The 15,250-nt window shown below is 57.8% G+C and overlaps 1 protein-coding gene across 6 annotated transcripts in view; it reads left to right on the top strand.

The window, feature by feature from the left end:
* Positions 1 to 166: 166 nt before the first annotated feature.
* LINGO1 (leucine rich repeat and Ig domain containing 1) overlaps positions 167 to 15,250 on the top strand; it is a 189,270-nt gene continuing 174,186 nt past the window's right edge. For 5 of the 6 annotated variants that reach the window (XM_045899646.3, XM_064570123.1, XM_045899644.3 and 2 more), the window contains exon 1: positions 273 to 455. The gene's annotated coding sequence lies outside the window, so the exon portion shown is untranslated. Of the gene's footprint in view, positions 456 to 15,250 lie in introns of all 6 variants that reach the window. The other variant, XR_010404940.1, reaches the window with a different exon arrangement.

The following is a 15,250-nucleotide window of genomic DNA, read 5'->3' as shown; positions in this document are numbered from 1 at the left end:
ACCCCACAGGCCCCGCCGGCCGCTCTCCGGGGGCTCCGGCGAGCCGGGGCAAGGGGGCCCTTTGTGAGCGCCCCAGGAGAGCGGAGCCGGGTGTGCGGCGGCGGGGATGTGTGCGCGCGCGGGGGTGCGCGCGGGGGTGCGAGTGTGAGCGCCCGGGCGGGTGGGAGCGCGCGTTAGGGATTCTGCTGGCATCGCAGCGTGGAGAGCAGGAGGCAGGCGTGGGGCGCGCAGGGGAGCGCGGGGCTCTCCCGCGCACACGCACACGCCGCGCGCGCGCGCGCACACACATATACACACGCACACGCCCTCCCTGGCTTGCTCGCTGCCGCTGCCACCATCTCGGAGCCGAGCCCTGCGGAGCGGGAAGAGTCGGAGCCGGAACCGGAGCGGAGCAGAGCGGAGCCGGGGAATGCGGTCCCGGAGCGGAGCGGCGCGCGAAGTGCGCGCCCGGGACGGTGAGTGTGGCCAGGCCGGGACGCTGCGGCGGGGCCGGGGCCGCGGGGGCGCAGGCCGGGGAGCTGGGGTGTCTGCCCGCCGGCAGCGCCGCGTGCGCAGCCTCTGATTGGGCGGGAGCCTCCGGGGCAGCAGTGGGGGTGGGGTGTTGGGTGCGCGCCCGTGGGGGGCGTGCACGCGCGGAGATGGATGGGGCGCGCTTGGCACCCCAGTCCGTGACCGCGCTCCCGCCCGCTGCGCGGCCCCGCCTAACCCTCGCCTGCCGCCGGAACCCCGGCGACTTGGAGCAACTTTGTGTGTGGGGGGAGAGGAGATGGAGACGTTTTAATGGTGGAATTCCGGCCTTGCCTTCCTGAGGAGAGAACGCGAGGGAGGAATGGGACGGGGGCGCGGACTGTGCCGCCCGGCGGGTCGAGGGGTGCGTCTCCACCACCCCATCGGCGCAGCCGCCGGCTCTCTGGGATGCCAGTCCGGCCCCGCGGCGCCGCGCTGGAGCCGCTCCCGGCGCTGGACTCCTGTGACTCCGCCAGGGTCCGGCGGGACCGCGCGGCGACAGCTTCCAGGCTCCGGGGCCGCAAGGTCGTCTTTGCAGCCAGGCTGAGGACACAGGGCTTGAGGTGGGGAGTGGGAGACGTGCCTGTGCGTACGTGTGTGTCCCCGCGCCTTCTGCTGCGTGGGACAGGCGGCTGGAAGAAGGGAGCTGCCAGAAAGGGGCATCGCATTAGACCTGGCCCCCAGGAGCTCCCCAGAGGCCAGGGATTGGAAGGGGAACCTCTAGGTCCCTGGCCTGGTGCCCCCACCCCCCCGGCCGCATGCCTGCTTTGCTTGGAGCCGTGCTCCTGTGTGCTTTACTATGTATCGGGGTTGTGCCTGTGCTGTGCCCCCCACGCCGCTTCTTGAGCCTCCTTCCACACTCCTGTCCCGTTGCTGGCTGCCTCAGGGAAGTTCCTAGGCTCCCTCCCCAAATGGCAACCCTGCCCCTGTAGAGCATAGGATGAGAAGATGTGGCCCCAGATGGTGCCCCTGAGAGGGAGGAACCACGTGTGTACCCCCCTCCCCCACCCCAGTGAGAGGCCCAAGGAAGGGTCAGAGGTCAGGACTTCCCCTGTACAAATCCTCCTTGCTTCCAGAGCAGTTCTTCCTCCTCTAGGAAGTCTTCTCTGATTGCTCCTTGAATCCATCCTTCCAGCTTGGGCTTCTGGGCCCAAGCAGCTGGGTTCCCTGGCAGTCTCTCTCCTGGCACTCAGTGTGTGAGCCGGTGGGGGTCAGAAGTCTTGTGCCTAGCCTACATGTTAGCTGGAGGAGTGTGATGCTGGACCAGTATCTACCTGGCTCTCTGGGCGATGGTATTATTTTGTTTGACCAGCTTTCAGGCTTAAACCTTGCTTCCAGTTCACTATCCTTCTGGAATCTTATCAGCCACCTTGTGAGAATGCAAGGCCTATGGGCACACTTCCACTCCATTTCACAGAGGAGGGTTTTGAGGCAGAGATGGAGCTAGGAGAACTCCAGTCTCAGGGCAGCCTCTTTCCACTGGGAAGGTAGCCTTTAACCTGGTCTTCTGTGAGGTGGGGTGGGGAACTGGCTGCTTGCTGCTGGAGAGTCTCCCAGGGCAGCTGTCCTGCTGGCTGGGACCAGCACCCTCCCCAGATGGGCAAGAAGGTGGGCACAGCCACTCTTAGCCTGGTTCTCCCTGGCTTGACTTTCGGCACCTCTTGACCCCAGCTTCATTAACCTTTGCTTCTTAGATTTGGGGCCAGAGTCTACCTGGGCTCTGCTTCATGCTTTGCAAACCTGATTCCTGTAATCCTCAACACTGGGATGTCTGTATTGTTCTGGGGATCAGAGGGGTTTCCCCAGCCCAGATTGGCCCTGTAGGCTAGGCCCTGGCCTTGTCCTCTTACATGGGCCCTGGAATCCTTCCCACTGTCCTGAGATCTCCATTCTACAGCCCCATCTGGGCCAGAGAGCTCACCCTCAGGGAAATGGGTTCCACACAGACGTCTAAATGTGCACTGGGGGGAAATGGAGTCTGGTGGCTATTCGGACCACTTCCTCCCCAGGTGGGCCACCTGAGGTACAGGAAGCTAGAATAGCTCTCAGCCCCAGTCAGGCTTCTCTGAGCCCTCTCCCGCCCTCCACATGCTGACCTGATGGCAGCCTGGACTCATCCCCAGGGCCACTTTGGTCCTTAGAGGTCTCTGGGGCAGGGAGAGCTGTTGCCCAGGAGTGACGAAAGCTCCTCCTGGGGTTGGGGTTGCTATTGCATCCTGTGGTGGCTCCTTCGGCCTCTTTGCTGGCTTCATGCTCCGGCAGCCTCTCCCTGCCTCTCCTCATCAATTTCTGACCTGCTCTCCATGGCCTTTCTTACCCATTGTTTCTCTTGTCTCTCTCTCCCCCTCTCCATCTCCCTGTGGCTCCCTGAGCTCTGGACTTTTGCCTTCCTGCGTGTTGACTGATGCTCTGGTTGACTCCCAGGTGGCTGGAGCATGGCCAGGTGCCTGCGTGGTCCCACCCGTGCTATCCAGGCTCACTTTAGTCCCTCGCCTGGATCTTCTGGCCCCTTCCCACCAAAGGACTCCAGCAGGCTGAGCCCGCCATTTGGGGTCACGAGCCATGGGGAAGGAGAGAACAGGGTACCTCTTTGGCCCTCGGTATGTGCTATCAGGGGTGTGAATCCCAGCCAGGTGCTCCCGGTCCCTACTCACTGCCTGCCTTAGGAAGAGCCACTCCCCCTCAAACCTCCTGACCAGTGCGGTCCCTCCTTTCCCTCTCCAGCCAGTCTCTGACTCTGCCATGGGTGTGTTTTAAATTAGAAAGGTATTATATTCTAACAAATTCAGTGATAAGTTGTTGGGTAGGCTGGGCCTTGGGGTGACTTGAGGGGGAAAGGTTACCCCTGACCATTCAAGCCTCCTTTGGGGGGAATTGGGGACCACTCTGGCCAGCCAGAGTCTCCTCCACAGGCTTCTGGGGCAGACATCTGCTCCCAAGAACCATGCCTTGGCCTTGCTCCTCATTGCGTAGAGTCCTACAGTGGGGGCCTGCTCCACATTTGGTGGCATCTCCTGGTTTGAGGCCTGGGCTGAGTACTGGGGATTCTGATGACAAGCCTGGGTCCCCCCCAGGTGGGCTCTGAAAGGGGACACAGGTATCCACCCACACCCCTGGCTATGAGGCAGAGTGGGCTGGGCAGCTTGCAGAGGGACGTGAGATGGGGGTCGGCAGCGGGTTGTTTCAGGTGGACTGGACGGCTGGTGCATTTTGACCTGCTCAAATGTTTCTGGCAGTTGGTGGAAGCTCTGTGAATATGTTGGATACATGAGTGAATGGAGACCATGAACAAGGGAGGGCTTTCCAGGCAGATGGCACAGTGTTAGCAAAGGCATGGCGGTGGGAAGCACCAGGCATGGGTGGAGCATGTTTGCAATGGAGTAGTTTATGCAGGGGCCCAGCAGGCCCAGAGCAGGTTGGCACAAGACAGAGGAGGATTTTGAGTGCCCAGCTGAGAAGTGTGGGCTGATTCCGTATGCAGGGGTTGCAGGGTGGAAGTTCTGGAGGGATGCGAGCAGATTTGCAATTTAAACCGCTCCCTCTGGTGGTTGTGGGAGGGCTTGGCCCAGAGAGCCAGAGGCAGGGAGGAGGTCCTGAGGCTGCGTGGGAATCCAGGCTGGTGGTGAGGGCAACAGTGGAGACAGACCCCTTGTCCGCCTTCTGAGGATGGCCCAGGGGCCAGGCCTAGTTTCCGAACCCAGGAGGATGGAGGGATTTGGCCTGGGGGAGGAGCCGGGTGGGGCAATGGAGGTCATCCATCCAGAGTAGGGCCAGGCCTCGGGTGTATCACCATTCTCACCATCTGGGCATAGGGAGGTGGCAGGTGTCCGGGACTCACAGGATGCAGCCCTTACTACTGGCCCTCCCACTGTGTGCACTCTAACAAGTCCCTGAGATCCCTCGCACCTCTGTTTCTATGTCTGTAAAACGGATGAGTTTGTTTGCCTGGAGACCTGAGGTGAATTTGGGTGGAAGTTTGTGACCTTGGAAGAGGGATACAAAGAGAAGGGGTAGAGGGCTGGTCCACTGCTATTGGACAGAGGAAGAGGTTGAGGCCCAGGGAGGGGTGGTGACTTGAATGAGGTCACAGAAAAAGTTGGTGGCAGGGTGTTCCTGCTTGGGGTTTCCTGGCTGGGCCTGTGGCCTGCTGGGCAGGGGTGGGTGGCGTGGCCAGGGCCTCAAGGCCTCCGCAGAGGACGTCCTCAGGCGGTGGCTTCGGCAGTCCAGCCGTCAGGGAGCATATGGGGCCATATGGCCACATCAGGGGAGATGCCAGCCGCTGAAGGAGGGTGAGCGGCTGCCATCCTGGCCTTCTGGATCTATGTGGGCACGGCCAGCCATCAGGGTCAGGGCGGGAGGAGGCCAAAATGGAACCTCAGTGTCCAGGTTGGTTTGGACATGGAGGTTGGGTCTTGGCGGATGGCCCAGTTCTAGCACCCATCTGCCAGGGCGGCTGGGCAGGCGGCTTCATGCCCAGGACTGATCCAATTAGCTACAGGCCAGCTATGCCAGCCACCCTCCACGCCCCACCCAGCTCGGACGGCTCGGCGGTCTGCGGGCCATGGGGTGCTACAGGGCATCTGATGCTGGGGCTTCAGGCCTCAGCAGAGTATGTGTGTGTGATGTGTGGCCTCACCCTGAGCACTGATTCTGTAGCTCTAAGATTTGGGGGGTGTGGAAACGAGTCCCTCGAATCAGGCTGGTTGATCAAAAGGGCCTGGGCGTGGATGCCATCTGGATCTGGGTTTGAATCCTGGCTCAGCTGCTTCTGAGCTAGGTGAGCTCAGGCAAGGCCCTTCACTTTTCTGAGCCTCAGTTTCCTCATCTGTAACGTGGGAGAATGATACCTATCTTGTTGGGGTGTCATTGGCATACTTTGAAGTAACGCACGTAAAGCACACACTAGCCTGATGCCTGCAAGAATCTCAGTAAATGGCGTTCATTTTTGTTCTCTGCTGGGAGAGGGAAATGAGTCTTGTCAGAGTATCAATATCTAGACTGAAGTAGAGAGGAACTTATTATTATTATTTTCCAGAACAAAATTTGCTTTATAATTTTCTGTAAGTTTTTCTACTCCTTCCCTCATCTAGACCTCATGGCAGTTCTGTAAAGAAGGCAGAGAGCCTACCCCGTTTTTTTTTTTTTTTTTAAATATTTTATTTATTTGACAGAGAGAGACACAGCGAGAGAGGGAACACAAGCAGGGGGAGTGGGAGAGGGAGAAGCAGGTTTCCCGCTGAGCAGGGAGCCCGATGCGGGGCTCGATCCCAGGACCCTGGGATGATGACCTGAGCCGAAGGCAGACGCTTAACGACTGAGCCACCCAGGTGCCCCCAAGCCTACCCCGTTTTGCAGATGAAGAAACTGGGAAGTGATTCCCAGAGTTGTACAGTGAGCTGGGTGGACACTTGGTCCAGACGCTTGCTCCATGGGCATTCTTCCCAAACCTTGGGGGTAGAGGCTGCGGAGAAGTGGGTCTGTCTTCGACAAGGCCTGTCTAGATCAAGCTTGGGAGTCCTAAAGATTCTCCACCCAGCCCTGTCTTCCTTACAGATACAGGGACAGGCCGTCATGGTGACAAGTAGCCAGTCCTAGCTGGGGTTGATATGGGTGACACTCAGTGGGGCAGCGTTTCTCTGTCTGCCCTGCTGGCCTGGTGGGGGTGAGGGTGGAGGTCGGGAGGAGGGAGGAGGGGGCCTTCACCACCTGGACAGCCCTGGGCCATGTCCTGGCCGGCAGGGCTCTGCCTTCTGGGGAGGGTGGGGAGGACACTGGGCTCTGCCCGTGACCAGCTGTGTGACCTCGGCCAGGTCAGTGTCTGGCCCTCTTTGAGCCTCAGCTTCCCTCTTTGTAAAGATAATTATCTCTGCGCCTGTCTCACAACACTGTTTTAGAGGCTCAACTCTAAATACATATTTTTATACAAGCATGCTATTCCACAGCTGCAAGCCCAGGAGTCCCCAGTCCTACAGCTGCTGGTCCTGGAATCATTCAGTGGTTCACTTGTGGGTGCTTCTTCTGGGCCTGGCTGCGTTAGCTGCGCTGGGGACAGAGATGAGTCAAACCAGCCCCTGACCTCTTGGGGTGTGCAGCCCTCACTCGGTAGTAAGTATTCCTTAACGGTCTCCCAAGCCCACGCTGGCTGTCATGCTCCCACTCAGTGCCCTCAAGCGCTCCCTGTTGCCTTCAGGCTGGCCACTGGACTCCTCAGTTCCTTGCACAGGGTCCGAGCCTCTGCTCCAGCCATCTCCCTCTGGTCCCCTGTGTGCACTCAGGTGCCAGCCAAATGCCACTCACTGTCCCTTTTCCACATGTTGTGGCTTTTTTCTTTCTCTAGGGTTTGGCTGTGCTGTCCCCTCCACCTGGTGCCTTCCTCCACCTCTGCCCATGTGGATCCCTCCCACTGTTTAATACTCAGCCCATATGCCGTATTTCAAGCCCCGACCTAGATGTAGTCGCTTTTTCCTCAGAACTGTGAACCTACTGTGTGCAAGGTCTAGTGTATGGGCGGCCTCTGAGCCATGGTGGTTTATCTCTCTTCATGGCCTGGGAATGCCTTGGTGGCAGGGACCAGGTTTATCCATCCTGGGTACCTAGCATGTCCAGGCACCTGGGGCCAGATGGGTTCAGAGAGGCATGAGGGGCAGTCCTCAGAGTCCCTGTGGCTAGTGCCACTTCCTCCTGCCTCTCGGGCCTGGGGATGCGGGTGAGGCCCAGGACATCTACTTGAAAAGCACCTGAGTTACGGGCAGCTTTTCTGCTGAGGTGCTCACCACAGACGTGGCCTTCCCTGTTCCTGGAGGCTCCATTAGGCTGGGGCGGGGGCACCCAGTCGTTGGCCCACATGTAACTGTCCCTAGCAAATTGCAGGGCGTTCAGCAATTAGTGATTGATTATTTGGGGGTACTGATAACTCTTCTATTATCAAAGGGTGGAGGGGGGCCTAGCCAGTGTTTGTATGGGTCAGCTGGGCCTGGCTGGGAGACTGTGATCATGGCCATTGACTCCTGACCAGGAAGCTCCATAAACGAGAGCCAGAGGAAAGGAGGTGCAGGCCACCCTCTCTCAGATTGGAGCTGCCAGGGTTGGGGTAGAGGGTTAGGGAGAAGGGGAGATTGGGGTGAGCAGGGAGCTTTTGCTCACTCTCGCCTCCCTCTGTCCCCACCTTCTATGTTCTGCCTCCAGTCTCAACTGGCCCTGGGTCTCAGCTTTCCTATCTGTTAAATGGGGATCTCAGGTCTGTGGGGTAACACCGTGCCTTGGAGTGAGATAGCCAGGCAGTTGTTGACTTGTCCTCATTTGTGCTTAATGGGTGGGGACGTTCTGAGGCTCCCAGAGGGTGGTGGCTACTTGGGGATGGAGCCAGCACCACAGTCCCCAGCCAGGGCTGCTCTGCAGAAGGGAGAGGGAGATGGTGGGTGGGAGGGGCCGGTTGGTTGGAAGACAAAAGTTGTCTCACTCAAGTGCTATGTCTGGCTCCTGAATGTGCTAAGGCTTCTCAGTGTGGAGTTAGGACTCAGTGGAATTCGTGCAAAAGCGATTTCTAGGGAAACCACATAAAGGAGCTGGCAGGGGGGATGTTTAACCTACTTGAGAGACCTAGCTGCCAGGAGCATGGGGCATTGTTTGTGGGGCTCCTGGCTCAGGGTACCAAGGCTTTTTTTTTTTTTTTTAAACTTTTTCTTAGCAACATTTTCAAACATACAGAAAGGTAGAGAGACTAGAATAGGAAACCGTATATAGCATCACCTAGATTTAACAATTGTTGACATTTTGCCACATTTTGCCTTATCTTTTCCCCCCAGAGTATTTTAAAGTAAATTATAGACATCATGCAATTTCACCCCTAAATATTTCAGCATCCATCTCTAAAAAATAAGAGAAAATTTCTGTTGAACTTCAAGTGGTCATATATTCCTTTTCATTTTATTCTTGAGAGATGAGGATGCTGACAGATGAGGAGACTGAACCCTGAGAGGTAACCTGGCCTGTCCAAGGTCACAGAGCAGAGAGGGGGAAGGGAGGAGAGGTGGGACCTAGGAGGTGGCCACAGGTGTCAGCCCTGGACTGGCAGAGTCTCGAAGCGGAGGGGGAGGGCGTTGGTGGTCTGGAGCTGGGCAGGTGGCTGGAGCAGGATCCCAGTCTTTTGTGGGGGGGTTCCTTTGGCTCAGGCTGGGGGTTCTGCCTGGAAACAGGAAGTGACTGTCTTTTAGGTTAATCTGCTCTCTTCCTTTTGTTTGCTGCGGGGATTAATCAGGAACTGCAGCGTCAGGAAAATTTAAAACAACTTCTTGTTTATTTTTTAATTTAGGAGAATGTTATCAGGCTCTGGCCATGCAAGCGAGGGGAGCTTCTGCTGGCACAAGAAGCGGGGCTGCCCCCCACTAGCCACCTTGGGGGGCAGTGGGGAAGGCAAGGGGAGGGCTGGCCTGGTAGGAGAGTTTAGGATCCCAGTCTGGACTCTCGGGGGGTTTTGAGGGAACTGGGGTGTGTGTGTCAGGGGCTTGGGGCTGAGCCTGAGATCTGGGCTGGGCTAAAGACTGTATCTCTTCAGAACAGATGGGAAGTGAGGCACCAGAGGGGTGAGCTCCTGGCATGTGTGCTGAAAAGGGGGAGAGCCCTGGTAGCCTCTAGCCATATGGAGGAGCCGTCCTTCGCTCTCCTGCTCTCCTGCCTGGGCCCAGTCCTTCCCTGGGGAGACTCGTATAGAATGGGTGTCTTCTGCCAGCTTAGGGCAGGTGCGGGTCTCCCTGGGCTTTCTTGTCTCCTTGGGGTCAGGGGATCCTGCCCCCAGCACCCACACATGCTTGGGACTCCTTGTTCTGCTGTTAGTGACTTAGTATCTCTTGATTTTGTGAGGGTCACCGAGGTCTTGGGTATGGAATTGGAGAAAGTTGGAAATAGAAGGCAGCTCCGGAGATGATCTCATTTTTGTTATGGGTTTCAGGAAGGGAAACTGAGGCACGGGGAGTGGTTATCCTTGTCTTGGGGCTCACAGTTAAAAGCATTGTAGAGCCTTGGTGATAGTCTGGTGTCTGGCTTCTCAGTCTCAGGAACCCCTGCTTCTGGTCCAGCTGGGCTTGTGGTTCAGACAGACCAGTGTTCCCCAGTGTTCAAATGGGAGGAGGCAGGCCCAGCTGGGAAAGGGCTGTCAGTCATCCCTGGGGTGGGCTCAGGTTCCCCCATTAGGGCCTGCCTCCCTGTGTGTGTATGTGCACACACACACATTCATGCACACCTAGTTACTTACTAGTGGGGAGAATGGGTGTGCAGATCAGGAAGAAGGCTTTAATGGGGTGTCCTGAGGTTCGGCCGTCCAGGGCTGGGACTGGCCTGCTGTTCTCTCATCTTTGCCCCCGCAATGAGGAAAGCCCTGAATAGTGCCAGGCTTACAGTTGGTTGGGCTTATTTCTCGAGGACAGGAAGTGGGGCAGGAGAGGCCCTTGGGAGAGAGGTGACCAGAGGGAAAGGAAGAGATAGAGACAGCAAAACACTTTCTGATCTGTGGTCTATGGTCCTGTGGTGCTACCAGACCCTGCATCAAGCCTGTGTATTCTCTGCAGTTGGGGAAGGAGAGAAAAACAACCCAACCTTGAACGAGTGGCTGGTTGGGGCCTGTATGATCTGGATGATGTCACCACTCCTCCTGGTACAATGAGGCAGGTAATGGGCCCCTTCTGCCCCAAGAGTGAGGCAAGGAGGGCAGGGTATGGGCTGGGTGTTAGCCTGTCTGTGGCTGAACCTTCAGCCCCTGGGGGTGGAAAGCGGGCTGGGAAGGGTCAGAGGAAAGAGGGCAGGTCCTTGCCGCCCCTCCCCCCAGCCCTTTCCTCTGCTCTCCCAGCGCTGTAGGGATAGGGCGAGCACAGTGCCTGGAGTCCAGGGGCAGGTGGCGCAGAACCACCATATGTTCCCACACTAACTATATGCTGGAATCGAGGCAGGGCACAGAAGAACGTTACTTTTATTAATGCACACAACTGCCCTGCAAGGTGAAGGTCATGGACTCCATTTTACAGATGAGGAAACTGAGGCTTAGAGAGTCACCTAGCTGGTCACTGATGAGACTGGGATTTGAGGCTAGAACTACCTGGCTTTGCTGGACCACACTGTCTTTGGGACCTGGTTTCTGCTCTTGGCTACACCACTAACAGCTGTTCCCTGGGCCTTGGTGTTTGCCTTTGGCCAGTGGGGCTTGGGGGTTGGCTGAGGGCTGGGTTGCAGCCACCAGCTGGAGGGGAGGCTAAGCCTTCTATCACCTCCTCCACCTGCTAAGGGTTCTGGTTGAGGCTTACCGCTGTTCTTGGGAGGAATCCTTCCTAGCCAAGCGAAGTGAGAGGCTCCCTGATGTTGTGCTGAGGGATTGGGCTTCCCGGGTGTATGCAGAGCCCTTGAGAGCTTCCCACACTCTTTGCTCCTAGCTGGTGTGTGCCTTCTGTGCATTTATCAGGTGACTGCAAGGCGGTGGGGGAACCTGTGTGCATATACGTGGGCCATCCTGAGGCCTGGGGAGGCACGCTTGAGGACTGAGCGTGAAGTAGGGCAGGGCTGAGTTCATTGAACACCAACTGTTGGTCACAGTGCTGGGTGCCTTACATACATTACCTCACTTAATCCTAAAAACAACCCCATGAGAGATGTACTGTCACTATTCCCATTTAACAGATAAGGGAGCTGAGGCTCAGAGAGGTTGAGGGACTTGCAGAGACCACACAGCGAGTGAGTAAGGGAGCTGGCTTTTGAACCTAGGAATGAGCAGAGGTCTGTGCTGCTGCTGGGAGGAGGCAGTTAAGGTTTCAGGAAGGGCCTCTGGTGCTGCTCTGGATTTGGAGAGTGGAGGCCAAGGGTCAGGTGAAAGGCCCGGGTGAGGAAGGGGTGGTTCAGAGGAGAGGCCTGGTGGGGAGTCCAGCATTGTGCTTAGAGCTGTATGTCCTTGGCTCTGGGTCTGTATCCTCAAACCTGCCTTAACTCCCCTTCAGGGCAATGGTACACATTCCTATGGTCCCTGATGAGCAAAGGCCTGGAGGTGGGACAGAGCGAGGCTCCTCAGAAACAGGGCAGCATGCCACACCTTCAGCATGTGGAGGTGAGCGTGGGGGGCCTGGGTTGTGCAGGCCTCCAGTGCTGACCTGGAGCAGTGCGTGTTCTCCTGATTTTGAGCAGGGCCAGGTCTGAGGCTTGAAGGGATGGCTCTTGGGTGGCGGGGGCTGGTTAGTGGCCATGGGTCATGGGCGGTGGAGAAGGGGTGAGAGAGCAGAGGGCGTCTGGAGGCTTCTCCCCTTGTTCTGAGCCCCTATCAGTATAGGCCTAGGAGGTGGTTCATCTTTGCCTGTCTCTGTTCTTTGCTGTCCCTTTCCCAGCTTCCCAGAGCGTGTAGTGAGAGTGGGGAGCCGGGGGTCCCTTGCCCCTCCCAAGCCCCTCCCTTGGAGGCTGTAAATATTTTATCTCCACCATCTCTGCTGAGGAAATTGCTGCTTTTAACACCTTTTTTCCCTTTTGCTTGATATAAACGAATGCTGGAAAAATTCTGTGCCCGGCGCTCACTCTGTCGCTTCTGCTTGTGCCCAGAGTCCCCTCCAAAAACTCTAATTGCTTTTAAGCTGCGATAGTTGGCAAAAGCAATTTTCTTTACATTATGGAGAAAGGGGGAAAATCCACCACATTTTCGTCTTCCTTTTTTTTTTCCTAACCTTTCGTTTTGAGTTCCTCCTCATGGCTGCTAAGAAGATTCTGGGAGAGAAATGGAGTAGAGAGATGTGGCGGGGAAGCAGAAGCACCCTTGGAGAGGGCCTTTTGCCTTTCTGGTCCTCAGTTTCCCCATTTAGAAGGTGGTCCTATGTCTGTTCATTCATTCAACAGACATTCTGGAGTACATCCCCGGCAAGCAACTCGAGGACCAGGACTAGCTCCGTCTTTGCTGTCACATCCCCAGCACCCAGCACAGAGCCTGACACATAGTAGGTGCTCAGTTAAGATCAGTGGACTGCTCTACCGTGGGCCAGGCACTTTGCCAAGCACTGGGGGTGCACTGGGATGGGTCAGATGCAGCCCCTGGCCACAGGAGGTCACTGATTGGAGAGGATCCGCCAGACAAGCCTATTTGCTGCATTAATGAGTCCTCACACAGGCCACTACTGGGTATTCAGCAGGGCAGGGCTGGGGGCGGGGTCGGGACAAGCTGCCCAGAGGAGGTCCTGGGCTACATTGTGAAGAGGGGAAGGAGTGTGACTGGTGGCCTGAGGCCAAGGAGGGGGGAATTCCAGATAGGAAAAGCCTGTGCGAAGATGAGGGGTGGCGAGCACTGGAGCTGAGGGTGGGGTCAGGCTGCGGAGGAGGTGAGGCTCCCCGGTTGGGCCCAAGTTGCCTGGAAGAGCTTTCCGTGGGGGTGGGGAGTTTGGACATGATCCCAAGGGTGAGGGCGAGCCCTGGAAGTGTTCAGAGCCGAGGACATGTGGGGATGATCCCTTTGCCTCCACAGTAGGGGTGGGGAGGAGGGGATGCCAACTGCGAGGCTGGTCTTGGTGAGCGGAGGGGAAAGGGAGGATGGCAGTACAATTTTGAGACAGACAAGCCAGGGGACCCAAATTCCTGCTGCTTCTCTCCTCTGCTTGTGCTGTGGTGAGAGGCACCCGAGGCCTTCCCTGGACCCTGGGGTGTGAGGGGCCCCCAGGATAGGGAACCCCAGTTCATAGTCCTTTGCTGCCATAGTCAGTCAGGTTTGCCTGGCTCTCGGTTCCTCAAGACCCTTTACAGTGTATGGAGCCTGCTGACCTCTGACCTCTCAGGTGACCTTAGAAACCATCCCCTGAGGTGGCAGAGCAGGTGGCCAGTTCCCACTGCCAGGGATCGGATGGGTTAGCCCCAGGGTTCAGTAGGCAGGTGCAGACAGGGTGGGGATTGAACCCCGGGTCTCAAGCCCCCCACCCAGCTGGCTGCCCCCACCACCTCTGCGGAGCTCTCCTCTGCCTCCAGAACCTCCTCCCCTCCCCTCCCCTGCCCTGCCCTGCCGAGCCCCGTGCTCCTTCCCTGTTTGCAGAGCGTGTGGGGCTTTTCAAAAGCATTAATGATAGAAAATAGATTGGACTCGGAGAGGAATCATCACTGGGCATTCTCGGAGGGCTGCCTCTGCCCTCGTGTCTCTCAGCCATGCTGAAGCCAGCAGCCGACCGAATAGGAATGAGCCCGAGGCATTGCTCTTAATCTGTCGGGGAGCCCTCCCTGGCCACACGGCACTCACCGGCAGAAAGCTGTCCGCAGTGAGGCCCCAGCGCCTGCAGGCATCACCAACCAGGACTCATTTCTCTCGGATGGAGTCACAGTCCATGGCTATGGAGGGGGCGGGGGGGGGCAGCTCGCCTTCAGCCCTTGGCAGAAGACACAGCACCAAGGAGTGGAGGGGGGGGGCTCGTGCCCAGTCCCTTCTCCCCTCTCCCCTTCAGCCCTGGGCTGGAGACATAGTACCAAGGCCGGCCTGGGCTGGGGTAGGGGAGGTACCTATGGAACTGCCAGGGGCTCCTCAGGGTCTGGATTCCTCATCTGGGTATTCAAGGCCCCGTGTGAACTTGACCCACTTTGTCCTGTCTCCTCCAGGAAGCCTTCCTTGATCGCTGCCTGGCTCACACTGGGTTTTCCATTTATGAGCCTCTTCTGGCCTTTGGAACAGGGGTACAAACCTAGTGCCTGAAGGGGACAGGCAGGTAACGAGTGGAGCAGTCGGGAGGGGTGGAGACTGGCAGTGTGAAGGCATGGTGTGGGAGCCCTGCAATGGGCGCTTTCTCGCTCACTCCACGGCCAGCCTGAGCTGTCATCCACCAACCAGCAGGGAGCTCCCAAGGGCAGGCCCTGGTCTCCCTACTGATGCAGGTGTGGGCTGGGCACCTGGGAGGCTCTGGGACCTGGGTAGTAATTTAGGGCAACCTTCTCACTTAGAGCTGGGGAAACTGAGGCCCAGATAGGGATGGCCAGGAGGGGTCACTGCAAGCAGACTGTACATCCATGCTGGCATAACCTCACAGTGGGAGCAGGAGGAGGGTTTTTGTACCTCGTTTTAGGAGGAGACCGAGGCTCAGGGTGGCTGGATCCGGGGGACACTTGAGGCCTGCGTTTGAGTCAGTGGGTTGGAGCCCTGGTGCCAGCTGCCTCTTTCTGGCAGGATTGTGGGGTGCTGAGGTGTGCACTGAGTTGCCTGAGGGGGCCAAGGTACACTTATGCCCAGAGTGAGCCCAGCTAGGGGCAGCAAGCCCGGGATCCTGGCCCAGTTCTGCCACCAACTCCCGGTGTGACCCAGGCAGAGGGCTCTCTCTGTGCCTCAGTTTCCCCAGGCCAGTCGGAGAGAGGCCCCTGAGGGGTCAGAGTGAGTTTGGGGGGCCCTGAGAGCTTGTGTGGCCTTGGCCTGGCTGCCAGCCCTGCTCAGTGTTTCCGTCCGGCCCCTGGGCTCCTTTGGCCCCAGGCCAGGCTCATAATGAAACCTCTCGCTCCAGTCCTTTTTAGGGTCACCGTCATGTGGGAGATGGTGACGGGGGCACCCAAGGAGGGCTTGGGCTCTGCAGGCCTAGTTAGCAGTATGGGGCAGTCAGGGAAGCCTGTCCCCTACCCAAGGAGGGAAGAGGGACTCAGGCCACCACCAGGTGGGAGGACTGTACACTCAGCTCTGTAGTGTGGAGCCTCACCCCTGCGTGACCTTGGCACTTCCTTTCACATCAGCGTGGACTCACAAGGATGCCTTGTGTAACCCTGGGCTGTAAGA

Source organism: Mirounga angustirostris, unplaced genomic scaffold, assembly GCF_029215605.1.
Source record: "Mirounga angustirostris isolate CCGP_5_RB_7025 unplaced genomic scaffold, mMirAng1.0.hap1 SCAF_9, whole genome shotgun sequence".
In the NCBI taxonomy this organism is placed as follows: domain Eukaryota; kingdom Metazoa; phylum Chordata; class Mammalia; order Carnivora; family Phocidae; genus Mirounga; species Mirounga angustirostris.
Note: the sequence above shows the minus strand (reverse complement) of the source record. Positions and strands in the feature narration are given on the sequence as shown.